Genomic DNA, 26,474 nt, shown 5'->3' on the forward strand with positions numbered 1-26,474 from the left:
AGTATTAGAATTTCACTGAAGTTCATTGTGTCAGGGCTCTAGAGCTATTGCAAATCTCTTAACCATGACACTCCCCTTTTAAAGGAAAGTAAAAAAATCAAAATTGTTGGTGGGGGTCTCTGTTGTGTTTGATTTCTTTTTAGTTTTGTTCTATTATTATTATTATTATTTTCTTTTTTAGAGGGGGAGGGGAATTCAGCTAAAAATAGCCAAGGGTCAATTCAAGCAACTAGTACAGAAGATGTTTTTTTGCAGTCCTTTATTCAATATATTCAAGGTTATCATGCAATTCTGTTGTTTGACTGCATATATATATATTTTTTCTTTCTTTTCATTACAAGTGCTATATGTGTAAGTGGTGACCTTAGCTATGATTACTATTATTTAGAATAATTTTTTACCTACTAACAGAAAACAACTTGACTGCAAAACACTTACTGTAGGGCACTCGATATTAGGCATTACTTTCATGTGGATGTAAGGTTGAAATGTCAAAACCTTCATTAACCCGTGAACTACGCTTTAGCGTATTACACTTTGTGGTGATCTGATTCTATTGTTCTTTTTTGTGTTTTACTAACTATTACCGTTTAACTATCACACTTTGTTTCACGGGTTAATGAAAACCACTCTAATTACTTACAGTAGTTCTTTTTTAATATTATCATTTACTTGTATAATTTAGATGAGCAATACATATTTCTTTATGGCTTTGTAGAGCATATCTCGTTCCTCATAAATAACAAACAAAATGAAGTTTGTTCTTATTTTGGTGCAAAGGAATCTACAGTAGTTTTCTAATCAGATAATTGTTTTTCTTTTAACACTCACCTGTGATTTCAACAGCCTTTCTTGAGTTTACTTGTCTCAGAAATAGACCTTGCTTAATAAACAAAGACATGTTACAAACTTATTTAATAATAGGTAACAACTGCAATATTGTATGAAGAGAGTGCCCCTCTCTTCCCCCTGCCATTGTTGAAATTATGCTCAATAAACCTTTACCTCTTCCCTCTCCACCAGTTAAGCATTCTATGTATGCTTCCCTGTACAAAATGCACCCCTTCAAATAGAACATTAAAGTTCACATACTTGTTTACTTCCTCAAACTCTTTGCTTTGTGTGTTTTGTTAACTTCCTAGGAACAAATTGAATACATATAATCAATAAATCCAGCAAGCTTATTTTGCAAACTCACTTTTTTTATTATTTTTGCGCAAAACCAATCAGGATTAGGGGGGTCAAGCACAAAGAAAGAAAACGAATAAAAAAAAAAGCCCATTGGCCTGGGATCGAACCCGGTCTGAAGAACAAAACGGAAACCATACATACGGATTACCCATTCGGTATGGCAGCACAAGGCTTTTACGGAAGGCTGTAAAGAACCCGAAGGCCCCAAGCACCGATTTTTCCGAGCGAATATGCTGTACAACACTCTTGCAAGGTTATCCCAACCCGCGCATTAATGGGGAGGACAATAACCAGGATCCCAGGCCTGTAATACGGTTACGCCACGCACAGCTCGCCGAGATTGTGGATGACAAAAAATAGAGGTCTATTTGGGCGTCTTGGGTCCCTTGGGGACTCGACATGCGCACGGGCGCATCTCTTTTATTGTGTACATGACATCAAATTAGCGAAGAAAAAAGACGCTGTTTTGGTATCATGTGAAAAGCATAAAATAAATAGAAATAAAGACGTAAGGGGGGAGAATATTGACATCTTCATATTAGAATATTGACAAAATCCGCAATATTGTCTACGCTGACTAAGTAAAGCTGTATTTTACTTTAAAGGGGCAGCAGCATAGTACTGCGCATGTCTGGAGTCAGTGTTTATTGTAGGCTTTTAAGTGTCTACAAACAGTTGAACTTTTTAAAAGCTGTCAATACCTTATTAAATAATATGCAATATTATATTGAAAACTATGTTAATGGACAGTTTGTGGTCATTTTTTTTGTTTTGTTTAAAGTCTCCCACATGTACCAAAAGCTCATAAGTCAGTATTAGAATTTCACTGAAGTTCATTGTGTCAGGGCTCTAGAGCTATTGCAAATCTCTTAACCATGACACTCCCCTTTTAAAGGAAAGTAAAAAAATCAAAATTGTTGGTGGGGGTCTCTGTTGTGTTTGATTTCTTTTTAGTTTTGTTCTATTATTATTATTATTATTTTCTTTTTTAGAGGGGGAGGGGAATTCAGCTAAAAATAGCCAAGGGTCAATTCAAGCAACTAGTACAGAAGATGTTTTTTTGCAGTCCTTTATTCAATATATTCAAGGTTATCATGCAATTCTGTTGTTTGACTGCATATATATATATTTTTTCTTTCTTTTCATTACAAGTGCTATATGTGTAAGTGGTGACCTTAGCTATGATTACTATTATTTAGAATAATTTTTTACCTACTAACAGAAAACAACTTGACTGCAAAACACTTACTGTAGGGCACTCGATATTAGGCATTACTTTCATGTGGATGTAAGGTTGAAATGTCAAAACCTTCATTAACCCGTGAACTACGCTTTAGCGTATTACACTTTGTGGTGATCTGATTCTATTGTTCTTTTTTGTGTTTTACTAACTATTACCGTTTAACTATCACACTTTGTTTCACGGGTTAATGAAAACCACTCTAATTACTTACAGTAGTTCTTTTTTAATATTATCATTTACTTGTATAATTTAGATGAGCAATACATATTTCTTTATGGCTTTGTAGAGCATATCTCGTTCCTCATAAATAACAAACAAAATGAAGTTTGTTCTTATTTTGGTGCAAAGGAATCTACAGTAGTTTTCTAATCAGATAATTGTTTTTCTTTTAACACTCACCTGTGATTTCAACAGCCTTTCTTGAGTTTACTTGTCTCAGAAATAGACCTTGCTTAATAAACAAAGACATGTTACAAACTTATTTAATAATAGGTAACAACTGCAATATTGTATGAAGAGAGTGCCCCTCTCTTCCCCCTGCCATTGTTGAAATTATGCTCAATAAACCTTTACCTCTTCCCTCTCCACCAGTTAAGCATTCTATGTATGCTTCCCTGTACAAAATGCACCCCTTCAAATAGAACATTAAAGTTCACATACTTGTTTACTTCCTCAAACTCTTTGCTTTGTGTGTTTTGTTAACTTCCTAGGAACAAATTGAATACATATAATCAATAAATCCAGCAAGCTTATTTTGCAAACTCACTTTTTTATTATTTTTGCGCAAAACCAATCAGGATTAGGGGGGTCAAGCACAAAGAAAGAAAACGAATAAAAAAAAAGCCCATTGGCCTGGGATCGAACCCGGTCTGAAGAACAAAACGGAAACCATACATACGGATTACCCATTCGGTATGGCAGCACAAGGCTTTTACGGAAGGCTGTAAAGAACCCGAAGGCCCCAAGCACCGATATTTCCGAGCGAATATGCTGTACAACACTCTTGCAAGGTTATCCCAACCCGCGCATTAATGGGGAGGACAATAACCAGGATCCCAGGCCTGTAATACGGTTACGCCACGCACAGCTCGCCGAGATTGTGGATGACAAAAAATAGAGGTCTATTTGGGCGTCTTGGGTCCCTTGGAAACTCGCCATGCGCACGGGCGCATCTCTTTTATTGTGTACATGACATCAAATTAGCGAAGAAAAAAGACGCTGTTTTGGTATCATGTGAAAAGCATAAAATAAATAGAAATAAAGACGTAAGGGGGGAGAATATTGACATCTTCATATTAGAATATTGACAAAATCCGCAATATTGTCTACGCTGACTAAGTAAAGCTGTATTTTACTTTAAAGGGGCAGCAGCATAGTACTGCGCATGTCTGGAGTCAGTGTTTATTGTAGGCTTTTAAGTGTCTACAAACAGTTGAACTTTTTAAAAGCTGTCAATACCTTATTAAATAATATGCAATATTATATTGAAAACTATGTTAATGGACAGTTTGTGGTCATTTTTTTTGTTTTGTTTAAAGTCTCCCACATGTACCAAAAGCTCATAAGTCAGTATTAGAATTTCACTGAAGTTCATTGTGTCAGGGCTCTAGAGCTATTGCAAATCTCTTAACCATGACACTCCCCTTTTAAAGGAAAGTAAAAAAATCAAAATTGTTGGTGGGGGTCTCTGTTGTGTTTGATTTCTTTTTAGTTTTGTTCTATTATTATTATTATTATTTTCTTTTTTAGAGGGGGAGGGGAATTCAGCTAAAAATAGCCAAGGGTCAATTCAAGCAACTAGTACAGAAGATGTTTTTTTGCAGTCCTTTATTCAATATATTCAAGGTTATCATGCAATTCTGTTGTTTGACTGCATATATATATATTTTTTCTTTCTTTTCATTACAAGTGCTATATGTGTAAGTGGTGACCTTAGCTATGATTACTATTATTTAGAATAATTTTTTACCTACTAACAGAAAACAACTTGACTGCAAAACACTTACTGTAGGGCACTCGATATTAGGCATTACTTTCATGTGGATGTAAGGTTGAAATGTCAAAACCTTCATTAACCCGTGAACTACGCTTTAGCGTATTACACTTTGTGGTGATCTGATTCTATTGTTCTTTTTTGTGTTTTACTAACTATTACCGTTTAACTATCACACTTTGTTTCACGGGTTAATGAAAACCACTCTAATTACTTACAGTAGTTCTTTTTTAATATTATCATTTACTTGTATAATTTAGATGAGCAATACATATTTCTTTATGGCTTTGTAGAGCATATCTCGTTCCTCATAAATAACAAACAAAATGAAGTTTGTTCTTATTTTGGTGCAAAGGAATCTACAGTAGTTTTCTAATCAGATAATTGTTTTTCTTTTAACACTCACCTGTGATTTCAACAGCCTTTCTTGAGTTTACTTGTCTCAGAAATAGACCTTGCTTAATAAACAAAGACATGTTACAAACTTATTTAATAATAGGTAACAACTGCAATATTGTATGAAGAGAGTGCCCCTCTCTTCCCCCTGCCATTGCTGAAATTATGCTCAATAAACCTTTACCTCTTCCCTCTCCACCAGTTAAGCATTCTATGTATGCTTCCCTGTACAAAATGCACCCCTTCAAATAGAACATTAAAGTTCACATACTTGTTTACTTCCTCAAACTCTTTGCTTTGTGTGTTTTGTTAACATCCTAGGAACAAATTGAATACATATAATCAATAAATCCAGCAAGCTTATTTTGCAAACTCACTTTTTTATTATTTTTGCGCAAAACCAATCAGGATTAGGGGGGTCAAGCACAAAGAAAGAAAACGAATAAAAAAAAAGCCCATTGGCCTGGGATCGAACCCGGTCTGAAGAACAAAACGGAAACCATACATACGGATTACCCATTCGGTATGGCAGCACAAGGCTTTTACGGAAGGCTGTAAAGAACCCGAAGGCCCCAAGCACCGATATTTCCGAGCGAATATGCTGTACAACACTCTTGCAAGGTTATCCCAACCCGCGCATTAATGGGGAGGACAATAACCAGGATCCCAGGCCTGTAATACGGTTACGCCACGCACAGCTCGCCGAGATTGTGGATGACAAAAAATAGAGGTCTATTTGGGCGTCTTGGGTCCCTTGGAAACTCGCCATGCGCACGGGCGCATCTCTTTTATTGTGTACATGACATCAAATTAGCGAAGAAAAAAGACGCTGTTTTGGTATCATGTGAAAAGCATAAAATAAATAGAAATAAAGACGTAAGGGGGGAGAATATTGACATCTTCATATTAGAATATTGACAAAATCCGCAATATTGTCTACGCTGACTAAGTAAAGCTGTATTTTACTTTAAAGGGGCAGCAGCATAGTACTGCGCATGTCTGGAGTCAGTGTTTATTGTAGGCTTTTAAGTGTCTACAAACAGTTGAACTTTTTAAAAGCTGTCAATACCTTATTAAATAATATGCAATATTATATTGAAAACTATGTTAATGGACAGTTTGTGGTCATTTTTTTTGTTTTGTTTAAAGTCTCCCACATGTACCAAAAGCTCATAAGTCAGTATTAGAATTTCACTGAAGTTCATTGTGTCAGGGCTCTAGAGCTATTGCAAATCTCTTAACCATGACACTCCCCTTTTAAAGGAAAGTAAAAAAATCAAAATTGTTGGTGGGGGTCTCTGTTGTGTTTGATTTCTTTTTAGTTTTGTTCTATTATTATTATTATTATTTTCTTTTTTAGAGGGGGAGGGGAATTCAGCTAAAAATAGCCAAGGGTCAATTCAAGCAACTAGTACAGAAGATGTTTTTTTGCAGTCCTTTATTCAATATATTCAAGGTTATCATGCAATTCTGTTGTTTGACTGCATATATATATATTTTTTCTTTCTTTTCATTACAAGTGCTATATGTGTAAGTGGTGACCTTAGCTATGATTACTATTATTTAGAATAATTTTTTACCTACTAACAGAAAACAACTTGACTGCAAAACACTTACTGTAGGGCACTCGATATTAGGCATTACTTTCATGTGGATGTAAGGTTGAAATGTCAAAACCTTCATTAACCCGTGAACTACGCTTTAGCGTATTACACTTTGTGGTGATCTGATTCTATTGTTCTTTTTTGTGTTTTACTAACTATTACCGTTTAACTATCACACTTTGTTTCACGGGTTAATGAAAACCACTCTAATTACTTACAGTAGTTCTTTTTTAATATTATCATTTACTTGTATAATTTAGATGAGCAATACATATTTCTTTATGGCTTTGTAGAGCATATCTCGTTCCTCATAAATAACAAACAAAATGAAGTTTGTTCTTATTTTGGTGCAAAGGAATCTACAGTAGTTTTCTAATCAGATAATTGTTTTTCTTTTAACACTCACCTGTGATTTCAACAGCCTTTCTTGAGTTTACTTGTCTCAGAAATAGACCTTGCTTAATAAACAAAGACATGTTACAAACTTATTTAATAATAGGTAACAACTGCAATATTGTATGAAGAGAGTGCCCCTCTCTTCCCCCTGCCATTGCTGAAATTATGCTCAATAAACCTTTACCTCTTCCCTCTCCACCAGTTAAGCATTCTATGTATGCTTCCCTGTACAAAATGCACCCCTTCAAATAGAACATTAAAGTTCACATACTTGTTTACTTCCTCAAACTCTTTGCTTTGTGTGTTTTGTTAACATCCTAGGAACAAATTGAATACATATAATCAATAAATCCAGCAAGCTTATTTTGCAAACTCACTTTTTTTATTATTTTTGCGCAAAACCAATCAGGATTAGGGGGGTCAAGCACAAAGAAAGAAAACGAATAAAAAAAAAGCCCATTGGCCTGGGATCGAACCCGGTCTGAAGAACAAAACGGAAACCATACATACGTATTACCCAATCGGTATGGCAGCACAAGGCTTTTACGGAAGGCTGTAAAGAACCCGAAGGCCCCAAGCACCGATATTTCCGAGCGAATATGCTGTACAACACTCTTGCAAGGTTATCCCAACCCGCGCATTAATGGGGAGGACAATAACCAGGATCCCAGGCCTGTAATACGGTTACGCCACGCACAGCTCGCCGAGATTGTGGATGACAAAAAATAGAGGTCTATTTGGGCGTCTTGGGTCCCTTGGGGACTCGCCATGCGCACGGGCGCATCTCTTTTATTGTGTACATGACATCAAATTAGCGAAGAAAAAAGACGCTGTTTTGGTATCATGTGAAAAGCATAAAATAAATAGAAATAAAGACGTAAGGGGGGAGAATATTGACATCTTCATATTAGAATATTGACAAAATCCGCAATATTGTCTACGCTGACTAAGTAAAGCTGTATTTTACTTTAAAGGGGCAGCAGCATAGTACTGCGCATGTCTGGAGTCAGTGTTTATTGTAGGCTTTTAAGTGTCTACAAACAGTTGAACTTTTTAAAAGCTGTGAATACCTTATTAAATAATATGCAATATTATATTGAAAACTATGTTAATGGACAGTTTGTGGTCATTTTTTTTGTTTTGTTTAAAGTCTCCCACATGTACCAAAAGCTCATAAGTCAGTATTAGAATTTCACTGAAGTTCATTGTGTCAGGGCTCTAGAGCTATTGCAAATCTCTTAACCATGACACTCCCCTTTTAAAGGAAAGTAAAAAAAATCAAAATTGTTGGTGGGGGTCTCTGTTGTGTTTGATTTCTTTTTAGTTTTGTTCTATTATTATTATTATTATTTTCTTTTTTAGAGGGGGAGGGGAATTCAGCTAAAAATAGCCAAGGGTCAATTCAAGCAACTAGTACAGAAGATGTTTTTTTGCAGTCCTTTATTCAATATATTCAAGGTTATCATGCAATTCTGTTGTTTGACTGCATATATATATATTTTTTCTTTCTTTTCATTACAAGTGCTATATGTGTAAGTGGTGACCTTAGCTATGATTACTATTATTTAGAATAATTTTTTACCTACTAACAGAAAACAACTTGACTGCAAAACACTTACTGTAGGGCACTCGATATTAGGCATTACTTTCATGTGGATGTAAGGTTGAAATGTCAAAACCTTCATTAACCCGTGAACTACGCTTTAGCGTATTACACTTTGTGGTGATCTGATTCTATTGTTCTTTTTTGTGTTTTACTAACTATTACCGTTTAACTATCACACTTTGTTTCACGGGTTAATAAAAACCACTCTAATTACTTACAGTAGTTCTTTTTTAATATTATCATTTACTTGTATAATTTAGATGAGCAATACATATTTCTTTATGGCTTTGTAGAGCATATCTCGTTCCTCATAAATAACAAACAAAATGAAGTTTGTTCTTATTTTGGTGCAAAGGAATCTACAGTAGTTTTCTAATCAGATAATTGTTTTTCTTTTAACACTCACCTGTGATTTCAACAGCCTTTCTTGAGTTTACTTGTCTCAGAAATAGACCTTGCTTAATAAACAAAGACATGTTACAAACTTATTTAATAATAGGTAACAACTGCAATATTGTATGAAGAGAGTGCCCCTCTCTTCCCCCTGCCATTGTTGAAATTATGCTCAATAAACCTTTACCTCTTCCCTCTCCACCAGTTAAGCATTCTATGTATGCTTCCCTGTACAAAATGCACCCCTTCAAATAGAACATTAAAGTTCACATACTTGTTTACTTCCTCAAACTCTTTGCTTTGTGTGTTTTGTTAACTTCCTAGGAACAAATTGAATACATATAATCAATAAATCCAGCAAGCTTTTTTTGCAAACTCACTTTTTTTATTATTTTTGCGCAAAACCAATCAGAATTAGGGGGGTCAAGCACAAAGAAAGAAAACGAATAAAAAAAAAGCCCATTGGCCTGGGATCGAACCCGGTCTGAAGAACAAAACGGAAACCATACATACGGATTACCCAATCGGTATGGCAGCACAAGGCTTTTACGGAAGGCTGTAAAGAACCCGAAGGCCCCAAGCACCGATATTTCCGAGCGAATATGCTGTACAACACTCTTGCAAGGTTATCCCAACCCGCGCATTAATGGGGAGGACAATAACCAGGATCCCAGGCCTGTAATACGGTTACGCCACGCACAGCTCGCCGAGATTGTGGATGACAAAAAATAGAGGTCTATTTGGGCGTCTTGGGTCCCTTGGGGACTCGCCATGCGCACGGGCGCATCTCTTTTATTGTGTACATGACATCAAATTAGCGAAGAAAAAAGACGCTGTTTTGGTATCATGTGAAAAGCATAAAATAAATAGAAATAAAGACGTAAGGGGGGAGAATATTGACATCTTTATATTAGAATATTGACAAAATCCGCAATATTGTCTACGCTGACTAAGTAAAGCTGTATTTTACTTTAAAGGGGCAGCAGCATAGTACTGCGCATGTCTGGAGTCAGTGTTTATTGTAGGCTTTTAAGTGTCTACAAACAGTTGAACTTTTTAAAAGCTGTCAATACCTTATTAAATAATATGCAATATTATATTGAAAACTATGTTAATGGACAGTTTGTGGTCATTTTTGTTTGTTTTGTTTAAAGTCTCCCACATGTACCAAAAGCTCATAAGTTAGTATTAGAATTTCACTGAAGTTCATTGTGTCAGGGCTCTAGAGCTATTGCAAATCTCTTAACCATGACACTCCCCTTTTAAAGGAAAGTAAAAAAATCAAAATTGTTGGTGGGGGTCTCTGTTGTGTTTGATTTCTTTTTAGTTTTGTTCTATTATTATTATTATTATTTTCTTTTTTAGAGGGGGAGGGGAATTCAGCTAAAAATAGCCAAGGGTCAATTCAAGCAACTAGTACAGAAGATGTTTTTTTGCAGTCCTTTATTCAATATATTCAAGGTTATCATGCAATTCTGTTGTTTTACTGCATATATACATATATTTTTCTTTCTTTTCATTACAAGTGCTATATGTGTAAGTGGTGACCTTAGCTATGATTACTATTATTTAGAATAATTTTTTACCTACTAACAGAAAACAACTTGACTGCAAAACACTTACTGTAGGGCACTCGATATTAGGCATTACTTTCATGTGGATGTAAGGTTGAAATGTCAAAACCTTCATTAACCCGTGAACTACGCTTTAGCGTATTACACTTTGTGGTGATCTGATTCTATTGTTCTTTTTTGTGTTTTACTAACTATTACCGTTTAACTATCACACTTTGTTTCACGGGTTAATGAAAACCACTCTAATTACTTACAGTAGTTCTTTTTTAATATTATCATTTACTTGTATAATTTAGATGAGCAATACATATTTCTTTATGGCTTTGTAGAGCATATCTCGTTCCTCATAAATAACAAACAAAATGAAGTTTGTTCTTATTTTGGTGCAAAGGAATCTACAGTAGTTTTCTAATCAGATAATTGTTTTTCTTTTAACACTCACCTGTGATTTCAACAGCCTTTCTTGAGTTTACTTGTCTCAGAAATAGACCTTGCTTAATAAACAAAGACATGTTACAAACTTATTTAATAATAGGTAACAACTGCAATATTGTATGAAGAGAGTGCCCCTCTCTTCCCCCTGCCATTGTTGAAATTATGCTCAATAAACTTTTACCTCTTCCCTCTCCACCAGTTAAGCATTCTATGTATGCTTCCCTGTACAAAATGCACCCCTTCAAATAGAACATTAAAGTTCACATACTTGTTTACTTCCTCAAACTCTTTGCTTTGTGTGTTTTGTTAACTTCCTAGGAACAAATTGAATACATATAATCAATAAATCCAGCAAGCTTATTTTGCAAACTCACTTTTTTTATTATTTTTGCGCAAAACCAATCAGGATTAGGGGGGTCAAGCACAAAGAAAGAAAACGAATAAAAAAAAAGCCCATTGGCCTGGGATCGAACCCGGTCTGAAGAACAAAACGGAAACCATACATACGGATTACCCAATCGGTATGGCAGCACAAGGCTTTTACGGAAGGCTGTAAAGAACCCGAAGGCCCCAAGCACCGATATTTCCGAGCGAATATGCTGTACAACACTCTTGCAAGGTTATCCCAACCCGCGCATTAATGGGGAGGACAATAACCAGGATCCCAGGCCTGTAATACGGTTACGCCACGCACAGCTCGCCGAGATTGTGGATGACAAAAAATAGAGGTCTATTTGGGCGTCTTGGGTCCCTTGGGGACTCGCCATGCGCACGGGCGCATCTCTTTTATTGTGTACATGACATCAAATTAGCGAAGAAAAAAGACGCTGTTTTGGTATCATGTGAAAAGCATAAAATAAATAGAAATAAAGACGTAAGGGGGGAGAATATTGACATCTTCATATTAGAATATTGACAAAATCCGCAATATTGTCTACGCTGACTAAGTAAAGCTGTATTTTACTTTGAAGGGGCAGCAGCATAGTACTGCGCATGTCTGGAGTCAGTGTTTATTGTAGGCTTTTAAGTGTCTAGAAACAGTTGAACTTTTTAAAAGCTGTCAATACCTTATTAAATAATATGCAATATTATATTGAAAACTATGTTAATGGACAGTTTGTGGTCATTTTTGTTTGTTTTGTTTAAAGTCTCCCACATGTACCAAAAGCTCATAAGTTAGTATTAGAATTTCACTTAAGTTCATTGTGTCAGGGCTCTAGAGCTATTGCAAATCTCTTAACCATGACACTCCCCTTTTAAAGGAAAGTAAAAAAATCAAAATTGTTGGTGGGGGTCTCTGTTGTGTTTGATTTCTTTTTAGTTTTGTTCTATTATTATTATTATTATTTTCTTTTTTAGAGGGGGAGGGGAATTCAGCTAAAAATAGCCAAGGGTCAATTCAAGCAACTAGTACAGAAGATGTTTTTTTGCAGTCCTTTATTCAATATATTCAAGGTTATCATGCAATTCTGTTGTTTGACTGCATATATATATATTTTTTCTTTCTTTTCATTACAAGTGCTATATGTGTAAGTGGTGACCTTAGCTATGATTACTATTATTTAGAATAATTTTTTACCTACTAACAGAAAACAACTTGACTGCAAAACACTTACTGTAGGGCACTCGATATTAGGCATTACTTTCATGTGGATGTAAGGTTGAAATGTCAAAACCTTCATTAACCCGTGAACTACGCTTTAGCGTATTACACTTTGTGGTGATCTGATTCTATTGTTCTTTTTTGTGTTTTACTAACTATTACCGTTTAACTATCACACTTTGTTTCACGGGTTAATGAAAACCACTCTAATTACTTACAGTAGTTCTTTTTTAATATTATCATTTACTTGTATAATTTAGATGAGCAATACATATTTCTTTATGGCTTTGTAGAGCATATCTCGTTCCTCATAAATAACAAACAAAATGAAGTTTGTTCTTATTTTGGTGCAAAGGAATCTACAGTAGTTTTCTAATCAGATAATTGTTTTTCTTTTAACACTCACCTGTGATTTCAACAGCCTTTCTTGAGTTTACTTGTCTCAGAAATAGACCTTGCTTAATAAACAAAGACATGTTACAAACTTATTTAATAATAGGTAACAACTGCAATATTGTATGAAGAGAGTGCCCCTCTCTTCCCCCTGCCATTGTTGAAATTATGCTCAATAAACTTTTACCTCTTCCCTCTCCACCAGTTAAGCATTCTATGTATGCTTCCCTGTACAAAATGCACCCCTTCAAATAGAACATTAAAGTTCACATACTTGTTTACTTCCTCAAACTCTTTGCTTTGTGTGTTTTGTTAACTTCCTAGGAACAAATTGAATACATATAATCAATAAATCCAGCAAGCTTATTTTGCAAACTCACTTTTTTTATTATTTTTGCGCAAAACCAATCAGGATTAGGGGGGGTCAAGCACAAAGAAAGAAAACGAATAAAAAAAAAGCCCATTGGCCTGGGATCGAACCCGGTCTGAAGAACAAAACGGAAACCATACATACGGATTACCCAATCGGTATGGCAGCACAAGGCTTTTACGGAAGGCTGTAAAGAACCCGAAGGCCCCAAGCACCGATATTTCCGAGCGAATATGCTGTACAACACTCTTGCAAGGTTATCCCAACCCGCGCATTAATGGGGAGGACAATAACCAGGATCCCAGGCCTGTAATACGGTTACGCCACGCACAGCTCGCCGAGATTGTGGATGACAAAAAATAGAGGTCTATTTGGGCGTCTTGGGTCCCTTGGGGACTCGCCATGCGCACGGGCGCATCTCTTTTATTGTGTACATGACATCAAATTAGCGAAGAAAAAAGACGCTGTTTTGGTATCATGTGAAAAGCATAAAATAAATAGAAATAAAGACGTAAGGGGGGAGAATATTGACATCTTCATATTAGAATATTGACAAAATCCGCAATATTGTCTACGCTGACTAAGTAAAGCTGTATTTTACTTTAAAGGGGCAGCAGCATAGTACTGCGCATGTCTGGAGTCAGTGTTTATTGTAGGCTTTTAAGTGTCTACAAACAGTTGAACTTTTTAAAAGCTGTCAATACCTTATTAAATAATATGCAATATTATATTGAAAACTATGTTAATGGACAGTTTGTGGTCATTTTTGTTTGTTTTGTTTAAAGTCTCCCACATGTACCAAAAGCTCATAAGTTAGTATTAGAATTTCACTGAAGTTCATTGTGTCAGGGCTCTAGAGCTATTGCAAATCTCTTAACCATGACACTCCCCTTTTAAAGGAAAGTAAAAAAATCAAAATTGTTGGTGGGGGTCTCTGTTGTGTTTGATTTCTTTTTAGTTTTGTTCTATTATTATTATTATTATTTTCTTTTTTAGAGGGGGAGGGTAATTCAGCTAAAAATAGCCAAGGGTCAATTCAAGCAACTAGTACAGAAGATGTTTTTTTGCAGTCCTTTATTCAATATATTCAAGGTTATCATGCAATTCTGTTGTTTTACTGCATATATACATATATTTTTCTTTCTTTTCATTACAAGTGCTATATGTGTAAGTGGTGACCTTAGCTATGATTACTATTATTTAGAATAACTTTTTACCTACTAACAGAAAACAACTTGACTGCAAAACACTTACTGTAGGGCACTCGATATTAGGCATTACTTTCATGTGGATGTAAGGTTGAAATGTCAAAACCTTCATTAACCCGTGAACTACGCTTTAGCGTATTACACTTTGTGGTGATCTGATTCTATTGTTCTTTTTTGTGTTTTACTAACTATTACCGTTTAACTATCACACTTTGTTTCACGGGTTAATGAAAACCACTCTAATTACTTACAGTAGTTCTTTTTTAATATTATCATTTACTTGTATAATTTAGATGAGCAATACATATTTCTTTATGGCTTTGTAGAGCATATCTCGTTCCTCATAAATAACAAACAAAATGAAGTTTGTTCTTATTTTGGTGCAAAGGAATCTACATTAGTTTTCTAATCAGATAATTGTTTTTCTTTTAACACTCACTTGTGATTTCAACAGCCTTTCTTGAGTTTACTTGTCTCAGAAATAGACCTTGCTTAATAAACAAAGACATGTTACAAACTTATTTAATAATAGGTAACAACTGCAATATTGTATGAAGAGAGTGCCCCTCTCTTCCCCCTGCCATTGTTGAAATTATGCTCAATAAACTTTTACCTCTTCCCTCTCCACCAGTTAAGCATTCTATGTATGCTTCCCTGTACAAAATGCACCCCTTCAAATAGAACATTAAAGTTCACATACTTGTTTACTTCCTCAAACTCTTTGCTTTGTGTGTTTTGTTAACTTCCTAGGAACAAATTGAATACATATAATCAATAAATCCAGCAAGCTTATTTTGCAAACTCACTTTTTTTATTATTTTTGCGCAAAACCAATCAGGATTAGGGGGGTCAAGCACAAAGAAAGAAAACGAATAAAAAAAAAGCCCATTGGCCTGGGATCGAACCCGGTCTGAAGAACAAAACGGAAACCATACATACGGATTACCCAATCGGTATGGCAGCACAAGGCTTTTACGGAAGGCTGTAAAGAACCCGAAGGCCCCAAGCACCGATATTTCCGAGCGAATATGCTGTACAACACTCTTGCAAGGTTATCCCAACCCGCGCATTAATGGGGAGGACAATAACCAGGATCCCAGGCCTGCAATACGGTTACGCCACGCACAGCTCGCCGAGATTGTGGATGACAAAAAATAGAGGTCTATTTGGGCGTCTTGGGTCCCTTGGGGACTCGCCATGCGCACGGGCGCATCTCTTTTATTGTGTACATGACATCAAATTAGCGAAGAAAAAAGACGCTGTTTTGGTATCATGTGAAAAGCATAAAATAAATAGAAATAAAGACGTAAGGGGGGAGAATATTGACATCTTCATATTAGAATATTGACAAAATCCGCAATATTGTCTACGCTGACTAAGTAAAGCTGTATTTTACTTTAAAGGGGCAGCAGCATAGTCCTGCGCATGTCTGGAGTCAGTGTTTATTGTAGGCTTTTAAGTGTCTACAAACAGTTGAACTTTTTAAAAGCTGTCAATACCTTATTAAATAATATGCAATATTATATTGAAAACTATGTTAATGGACAGTTTGTGGTCATTTTTTTTTGTTTTGTTTAAAGTCTCCCACATGTACCAAAAGCTCATAAGTCAGTATTAGAATTTCACTGAAGTTCATTGTGTCAGGGCTCTAGAGCTATTGCAAATCTCTTAACCATGACACTCCCCTTTTAAAGGAAAGTAAAAAAATCAAAATTGTTGGTGGGGGTCTCTGTTGTGTTTGTTTTCTTTTTAGTTTTGTTCTATTATTATTATTATTTTCTTTTTTAGAGGGGGAGGGGAATTCAGCTAAAAATAGCCAAGGGTCAATTCAAGCAACTAGTACAAAAGATGTTTTTTTGCAGTCTTTTATTCAATATATTCAAGGTTATCATGCAATTCTGTTGTTTTACTGCATATATACATATATTTTTCTTTCTTTTCATTACAAGTGCTATATGTGTAAGTGGTGACCTTATCTATGATTACTATTATTTAGAATAATTTTTTACCTACTAACAGAAAACAACTTGACTGCAAAACACTTACTGTAGGGCACTCGATATTAGGCATTACTTTCATGTGGATGTAAGGTTGAAATGTCAAAACCTTCATTAACCCGTGAACTACGCTTTAGCGTATTACACTTTGTGGTGATCTGATTCTATTGTTCTTTTTTGTGTTTTACTAACTATTACCGTTTAACTATCACACTTTGTTTCACGGGTTAATGAAAACCACTCTAATTACTTACAGTAGTTCTTTTTTAATATTATCATTTACTTGTATAATTTAGATGAGCAATACATATTTCTTTATGGGTTTGTAGAGCATATCTCGTTCCTCATAAATAACAAACAAAATGAAGTTTGTTCTTATTTTGGTGCAAAGGAATCTACAGTAGTTTTCTAATCAGATAATTGTTTTTCTTTTAACACTCACCTGTGATTTCAACAGCCTTTCTTGAGTTTACTTGTCTCAGAAATAGACCTTGCTTAATAAACAAAGACATGTTACAAACTTATTTAATAATAGGTAACAACTGCAATATTGTATGAAGAGAGTGCCCCTCTCTTCCCCCTGCCATTGTTGAAATTATGCTCAATAAACCTTTACCTCTTCCCTCTCCACCAGTTAAGCATTCTATGTATGCTTCCCTGTACAAAATGCACCCCTTCAAATAGAACATTAAAGTTCACATACTTGTTTACTTCCTCAAACTCTTTGCTTTGTGTGTTTTGTTAACTTCCTAGGAACAAATTGAATACATATAATCAATAAATCCAGCAAGCTTATTTTGCAAACTCACTTTTTTTATTATTTTTGCGCAAAACCAATCAGGATTAGGGGGGTCAAGCACAAAGAAAGAAAACGAATAAAAAAAAAGCCCATTGGCCTGGGATCGAACCCGGTATGAAGAACAAAACGGAAACCATACATACGGATTACCCAATCGGTATGGCAGCACAAGGCTTTTACGAAAGGCTGTAAAGAACCCGAAGGCCCCAAGCACCGATATTTCCGAGCGAATATGCTGTACAACACTCTTGCAAGGTTATCCCAACCCGCGCATTAATGGGGAGGACAATAACCAGGATCCCAGGCCTGTAATACGGTTACGCCACGCACAGCTCGCCGAGATTGTGGATGACAAAAAATAGAGGTCTATTTGGGCGTCTTGGGTCCCTTGGGGACTCGCCATGCGCACGGGCGCATCTCTTTTATTGTGTACATGACATCAAATTAGCGAAGAAAAAAGACGCTGTTTTGGTATCATGTGAAAAGCATAAAATAAATAGAAATAAAGACGTAAGGGGGGAGAATATTGACATCTTCATATTAGAATATTGACAAAATCCGCAATATTGTCTACGCTGACTAAGTAAAGCTGTATTTTACTTTAAAGGGGCAGCAGCATAGTACTGCGCATGTCTGGAGTCAGTGTTTATTGTAGGCTTTTAAGTGTCTTCAAACAGTTGAACTTTTTAAAAGCTGTCAATACCTTATTAAATAATATGCAATATTATATTGAAAACTATGTTAATGGACAGTTTGTGGTCATTTTTATTTGTTTTGTTTAAAGTCTCCCACATGTACCAAAAGCTCATAAGTTAGTATTAGAATTTCACTGAAGTTCATTGTGTCAGGGCTCTAGAGCTATTGCAAATCTCTTAACCATGACACTCCCCTTTTAAAGGAAAGTAAAAAAATCAAAATTGTTGGTGGGGGTCTCTGTTGTGTTTGATTTCTTTTTAGTTTTGTTCTATTATTATTATTATTATTTTCTTTTTTAGAGGGGGAGGGGAATTCAGCTAAAAATAGCCAAGGGTCAATTCAAGCAACTAGTACAGAAGATGTTTTTTTGCAGTCCTTTATTCAATATATTCAAGGTTATCATGCAATTCTGTTGTTTGACTGCATATATACATATATTTTTCTTTCTTTTCATTACAAGTGCTATATGTGTAAGTGGTGACCTTAGCTATGATTACTATTATTTAGAATAATTTTTTACCTACTAACAGAAAACAACTTGACTGCAAAACACTTACTGTAGGGCACTCGATATTAGGCATTACTTTCATGTGGATGTAAGGTTGAAATGTCAAAACCTTCATTAACCCGTGAACAACGCTTTAGCGTATTACACTTTGTGGTGATCTGATTCTATTGTTCTTTTTTGTGTTTTACTAACTATTACCGTTTAACTATCACACTTTGTTTCACGGGTTAATGAAAACCACTCTAATTACTTACAGTAGTTCTTTTTTAATATTATCATTTACTTGTATAATTTAGATGAGCAATACATATTTCTTTATGGCTTTGTAGAGCTCATCTCGTTCCTCATAAATAACAAACAAAATGAAGTTTGTTCTTATTTTGGTGCAAAGGAATCTACAGTAGTTTTATAATCAGATAAATGTTTTCCTTTTAACACTCACCTGTTATTTCAACAGCCTTACTTGAGTTTGCTTGTCTCAGAAATAGACCTTGCTTAATAAACAAAGACATGTTACAAACTTATTTAATAATAGGTAACAACTGCAATATTGTATGAAGAGAATGCCCCTCTCTTCCCCCTGCTATTGTTGAAATTATGCTCAATAAACTTTTACCTCTTCCCTCTCCACCAGTTAAGCATTCTATGTATGCTTCCCTGTACAAAATGCACCCCTTCAAATAGAACATTAAAGTTCACATACTTGTTTACTTCCTCAAACTCTTTGCTTTGTGTTTTTGTTAACTTCCTAGGAACAAATTGAATACATATAATCAATAAATCCAGCAAGCTTATTTTGCAAACTCACTTTTTTTATTATTTTTGCGCAAAACCAATCAGGATTAGGGGGGTCAAGCACAAAGAAAGAAAACGAATAAAAAAAAAGCCCATTGGCCTGGGATCGAACCCGGTCTGAAGAACAAAACGGAAACCATACATACGGATTACCCAATCGGTATGGCAGCACAAGGCTTTTACGGAAGGCTGTAAAGAACCCGAAGGCCCCAAGCACCGATATTTCCGAGCGAATATGCTGTACAACACTCTTGCAAGGTTATCCCAACCCGCGCATTAATGGGGAGGACAATAACCAGGATCCCAGGCCTGTAATACGGTTACGCCACGCACAGCTCGCCGAGATTGTGGATGACAAAAAATAGAGGTCTATTTGGGCGTCTTGGGTCCCTTGGGGACTCGCCATGCGCACGGGCGCATCTCTTTTATTGTGTACATGACATCAAATTAGCGAAGAAAAAAGACGCTGTTTTGGTATCATGTGAAAAGCATAAAATAAATAGAAATAAAGACGTAAGGGGGGAGAATATTGACATCTTCATATTAAAATATTGACAAAATCCGCAATTTTGTCTACGCAGACTAAGTAAAGCTGTATTTTACGTTAAAAAGGGGCATCAGCATAGTACTGCGCATGTCTGGAGTCAGTGATTATTGTAGGCTTTTAAGTGTCAACAAACAGTTGAACTTTTTAAAAGCTGTGAATACCTTATTAAATAATATGCAATATTATATTGAAAACTATGTTAATGGACAGTTTGTGGTCATTTTTTTTTGTTTTGTTTAAAGTCTCCCACATGTACCAAAAGCTCATAAGTCAGTATTAGAATTTCACTGAAGTTCATTGTGTCAGGGCTCTAGAGCTATTGCAAATCTCTTAACCATGACACTCCCCTTTTAAAGAAAAGTAAAACAATCAAAATTGTTGGTGGGGGTCTCTGTTGTGTTTGTTTTCTTTTTAGTTTTGTTCTATTATTATTATTATTTTCTTTTTTAGAGGGGGAGGGTAATTCAGCTAAAAATAGCCAAGGGTCAATTCAAGCAACTAGTACAAAAGATGTTTTTTGCAGTCCTTTATTCAATATATTCAAGGTTATCATGCAATTCTGTTGTTTGACTGCATATATATATATTTTTTCTTTCTTTTCATTACAAGTTCTATATGTGTAAGTGGTGACCATAGCTATGATTACTATTATTTAGAATATTTTTTTACCTACTAACAGAAAACAACTTGACTGCAAAACACTTACTGTAGGGCACTCGATATTAGGCATTACTTTCATGTGGATGTAAGGTTGAAATGTCAAAACCTTCATTAACCCGTGAACTACGCTTTAGCGTATTACACTTTGTGGTGATCTGATTCTATTGTTCTTTTTTGTGTTTTACTAACTATTACCGTTTAACTATCACACTTTGTTTCACGGGTTAATGAAAACCACTCTAATTACTTACAGTAGTTCTTTTTTAATATTATCATTTACTTGTATAATTTAGATGAGCAATACATATTTCTTTATGGCTTTGTAGAGCCCATCTCGTTCCTCATAAATAACAAACAAAATGAAGTTTGTTGTTATTTTGGTGCAAAGGAATCTACAGTAGTTTTCTAATCAGATAATTGTTTTTCTTTTAACACTCACCTGTTATTTCAACAGCCTTAATTGAGTTTGCTTGTATATCGAAACCGACTAAATTTTCAGTTGGGGGAGTAGGTTTATTTATAGCTGTTTCTTTTAATTTCATTTTGAGGGAGGACTTATCCATTTCAAATGATCAACAAGAATCTTTATGGGTTGAAATACAAAATAATAAGGGTAGCAAAAACATATTATGTGGAGTTATTTACCGCCATCCAAATAGTTCTCTTGACCCCTTTTTAGAACATTTCTATAAAACCATGGACAAAATCAGTAAGGAGGGAAAGCTCTGCCTTTTTTCAGGTGACATAAATTTGAATTTATTAAATTCAGACTCCCACCAACTAACAGGGGAATTTCTTAATACTTTATTTTCATATTCTTTTCAGCCACAGATCTTGCAACCTACTAGAATAACTGATCATTCGGCCACGCTCATAGACAATATATTTTTTAACTCGCTCGAACATAAAACTTGTAGTGGCAATATTGTTTATCCCTTAACAGATCATCTTCCCAATTTTCTGACAATAGATTCAATTAATATCAATGTCTCAAAAAATGACTTCTACCAAAGGGACTATTCTAGGTTGGATCAGGAAGCTTTAATTAATGATTTTAGCCAAATTGATTGGTCTTTACAGTTTTATGGTATGGATAATGTTAACGATATTTTTTCCTGTTTTCTTGCTAAGTCTAATGAAATAATTAATTCCCATGCTCCAATGAAAAAACTTTCTAGAAAAGAAATTAAATTCAAAGCAAAACCTTGGATATCCAAGGGCATCAGAACTTCGATTAATTATAAGAACAGGCTCTATAGGAAGTTTATTAAATCTAGAAATCAATATCATTTTGAAAAATACAAAATCTATAGAAATAAATTGAACCATTTAATTGCAATAAGTAAGAGAAAATACTATGAAAAGTACTTTAATTTTAACAAATCTAACATAAAAAATATCTGGAAAGGGATAAAAGAAATTGTCGTGCTAAAGCCTAAGGCTCATTTCACACCTTCAAAAATTGTATCTTCTAATAAGGTTTTTACCAATGTAAATGAGATAGCAAATGAGTTCAATTACTTCTTTGCTAATGTTGGCAGAAATATCAGCAACAATATTCCAAAAGTAAACACTTTATTTTCAGAATTTCTTCCAACAGCTAATTCTAACAGCTTTCTTCTAGCTCCCACATCTACAGAGGAAATTAGAAGTATAATCTTAGGAATTAAATCAGGTAAAGCTTGTGGTTCTTCTAGCCTTCCAATTACAGTTCTTCAAATACTAAGCTCTATTATTTCAAGGCCTCTGGAGATATTATACAATCTGTCCTTTTCTTCTGGCATTGTACCTGATGCCTTCAAAATTGCACGTGTCATACCTATTTACAAATCAGGCTCTCATTTTGACACTTCTAATTTTAGACCAATATCATTATTATCTATTTTTAATCAGTTACTTGAAAGGTTAATGTATAACAGAGTCATAAAATTTCTAGACAAATACGATATTTTGTACAAAAATCAATTTGGCTTTCGAGCCAATCATTCTACAGAACATGCTCTTCTGCTTATTACCGATAAAATCCAAAGATCAATTGAGGGTGGTCAATACTCTTGTGGCATATTTCTTGATTTTAGCAAAGCTTTTGATACTGTTGATCATAAAATATTATTAGCAAAACTTTATTCATACGGCATCCGTGGCATAGCTTATGAATGGTTTGTTTCCTACTTATCAAACAGGCAACAGTTTGTTTCTATTGGTAATGTGTCATCTGCACCACTACCAATAACATGTGGAGTGCCTCAAGGTTCAGTACTTGGTCCCCTTCTCTTTCTTCTGTACATTAATGATTTTAATAACTGCTCCAACTTATTTGACTTTCATTTATTTGCTGATGATGCCAATTTATTTTGTGCCGATTCTTCATTGACATCCTTAGAGACCAAAGTAAACACAGATCTGTATAATATAAATCGTTGGCTTTGTGCAAATAAATTGGCTTTGAACATCAGTAAAACTAATTTTGTCATTTTTCGACCAGCACAAAAGAGGCTGGCTAGTTCTATTTCTTTATCAATCAATAATAATACCATTAAACAAAAAAATAATATCAAATATCTTGGTGTAGTTATTGACTCCTTTCTTAACTGGAAGGAGCACATTAACCAGTTAAGTAAGAAAATCTCCAGAGGGGTCGGAATAATAGCAAAGCTGCGTTACTATGTATCACCAACAATTCTCACTCAGCTATATTATTCTCTAATTTATCCATTTCTTACTTATGGTGCTATTATTTGGGGCAACACATATGAATCAACAATCAAGCCTCTTTTTATTTTACAGAAGAAAGCTGTTAGAATCATAACTTTCTCATTTTACATTGAACATACTTCTCCTATCTTTAGAAAACTAAATATCTTGAAATCTCCTGATCTAATCTATTACTTAAACACAATATTTATGTACAAATTTAATTTGAATCTACTTCCAACTCCTTTTGATTCTTTTTTTACTACGGTTGCTTCAAGGCACAAATATAATACAAGACTGGCTTCTAAATCATCGTACTGCCTCCCTTTACCTCGAACTAATTATGGAAAGTTTAATATTCGTTTTAAAGGTGCCTCAATTTGGAATAACATCAAAGAACCTACCAAAACCATGCGTTTGCCTAGCTTCAAGGCTGCAATAAAGACCTCAATCCTTGAAAATTATTAGCTTCTATCTAGTTTTTTTGTTTTATTGCATTTTATTTTGCTGCTGCTTTCATGTATTTTGTATTCGTGCCTTGTACGTCCTTGCTATACGCTCCATTTAATTGAACTATTTTGTGCTGCCTAGCCAGATTAGCTTTTTAGTTACTTCTAGGCAGCCAATACCCAAAATCTGTAATTATTATTTATTTTCTTACTGTAATTTCTGTGTGTGGTATAAATAAAGTTATATTGCCTTGCCTTGCCTTGCTTGTCTCAGAAATAGACCTTGCTTAATAAAAAAAGACATGTTACAAACGTATTTAATAATAGGTAACAACTGCAATATTGTATGAAGAGAGTGCCCCTCTCTTCCCCCTGCTATTGTTGAAATTATGCTCAATAAACTTTTACCTCTTCCCTCTCCACCAGTTAAGCATTCTATGTATGCTTCCCTGTACAAAATGCACCCCTTCAAATAGAACATTAAAGTTCACATACTTGTTTACTTCCTCAAACTCTTTGCTTTGTGTTTTTTGTTAACTTCCTAGGAACAAATTGAATACATATAATCAATAAATCTAGCAAGCTTATTTTGCAAACTAACTTTTTTTTATTATTTTTGCGTAAAATCTATCAGGATTAAGGGGGTCCAGCACAAAGAAAAAAAACGAATTAAAAAAAAAGCCCATTGGCCTGGGATCGAACCCGGTCTGAAGAACAAAACGGAAACCATACATACGGATTACCCAATCGGTATGGCAGCACAAGGCTTTTACGGAAGGCTGTAAAGAACCCGAAGGCCCCAAGCACCGATATTTCCGAGCGAATATGCTGTACAACACTCTTGCAAGGTTATCCCAACCCGCGCATTAATGGGGAGGACAATAACCAGGATCCCAGGCCTGTAATACGGTTACGCCACGCACAGCTCGTCGAGATTGTGGATGACAAGAAATAGAGGTCTATTTGGGCGTCTTGGGTCCCTTGGGGACTCGCCATGCGCACGGGCGCATCTCTTTTATTGTGTACATGACATCAAATTAGCGAAGAAAAAAGACGCTGTTTTGGTATCATGTGAAAAGCATAAAATAAATAGAAATAAAGACGTAAGGGGGGAGAGTATTGACATCTTCATATTAAAATATTGACAAAATCCGCAATTTTGTCTACGCTGACTAAGTAAAGCTGTATTTTACTTTAAAGGGGCATCAGCATAGTACTGCGCATGTCTGGAGTCAGTGATTATTGTAGGCTTTTAAGTGTCTAGAAACAGTTGAACTTTTTAAAAGCTGTGAATACCTTATTAAATAATATGCAATATTATATTGAAAACTATGTTAATGGACAGTTTGTGGTCATTTTTTTTTGTTTTGTTTAAAGTCTCCCACATGTACCAAAAGCTCATAAGTCAGTATTAGAATTTCACTGAAGTTCATTGTGTCAGGGCTCTAGAGCTATTGCAAATCTCTTAACCATGACACTCCCCTTTTAAAGAAAAGTAAAACAATCAAAATTGTTGGTGGGGGTCTCTGTTGTGTTTGTTTTCTTTTTAGTTTTGTTCTATTATTATTATTATTTTCTTTTTTAGAGGGGGAGGGTAATTCAGCTAAAAATAGCCAAGGGTCAATTCAAGCAACTAGTACAAAAGATGTTTTTTGCAGTCCTTTATTCAATATATTCAAGGTTATCATGCAATTCTGTTGTTTGACTGCATATATATATATTTTTTCTTTCTTTTCATTACAAGTTCTATATGTGTAAGTGGTGACCATAGCTATGATTACTATTATTTAGAATATTTTTTTACCTACTAACAGAAAACAACTTGACTGCAAAACACTTACTGTAGGGCACTCGATATTAGGCATTACTTTCATGTGGATGTAAGGTTGAAATGTCAAAACCTTCATTAACCCGTGAACTACGCTTTAGCGTATTACACTTTGTGGTGATCTGATTCTATTGTTCTTTTTTGTGTTTTACTAACTATTACCGTTTAACTATCACACTTTGTTTCACGGGTTAATGAAAACCACTCTAATTACTTACAGTAGTTCTTTTTTAATATTATCATTTACTTGTATAATTTAGATGAGCAATACATATTTCTTTATGGCTTTGTAGAGCCCATCTCGTTCCTCATAAATAACAAACAAAATGAAGTTTGTTGTTATTTTGGTGCAAAGGAATCTACAGTAGTTTTCTAATCAGATAATTGTTTTTCTTTTAACACTCACCTGTTATTTCAACAGCCTTAATTGAGTTTGCTTGTCTCAGAAATAGACCTTGCTTAATAAAAAAAGACATGTTACAAACGTATTTAATAATAGGTAACAACTGCAATATTGTATGAAGAGAGTGCCCCTCTCTTCCCCCTGCTATTGTTGAAATTATGCTCAATAAACTTTTACCTCTTCCCTCTCCACCAGTTAAGCATTCTATGTATGCTTCCCTGTACAAAATGCACCCCTTCAAATAGAACATTAAAGTTCACATACTTGTTTACTTCCTCAAACTCTTTGCTTTGTGTTTTTTGTTAACTTCCTAGGAACAAATTGAATACATATAATCAATAAATCTAGCAAGCTTATTTTGCAAACTCACTTTTTTTTATTATTTTTGCGTAAAATCTATCAGGATTAAGGGGGTCCAGCACAAAGAAAAAAAACGAATTAAAAAAAAAGCCCATTGGCCTGGGATCGAACCCGGTCTGAAGAACAAAACGGAAACCATACATACGGATTACCCAATCGGTATGGCAGCACAAGGCTTTTACGGAAGGCTGTAAAGAACCCGAAGGCCCCAAGCACCGATATTTCCGAGCGAATATGCTGTACAACACTCTTGCAAGGTTATCCCAACCCGCGCATTAATGGGGAGGACAATAACCAGGATCCCAGGCCTGTAATACGGTTACGCCACGCACA

This window comes from Nematostella vectensis, chromosome 12 (assembly GCF_932526225.1).
Source record: "Nematostella vectensis chromosome 12, jaNemVect1.1, whole genome shotgun sequence".
Classification (NCBI taxonomy): Eukaryota; Metazoa; Cnidaria; class Anthozoa; order Actiniaria; family Edwardsiidae; genus Nematostella; species Nematostella vectensis.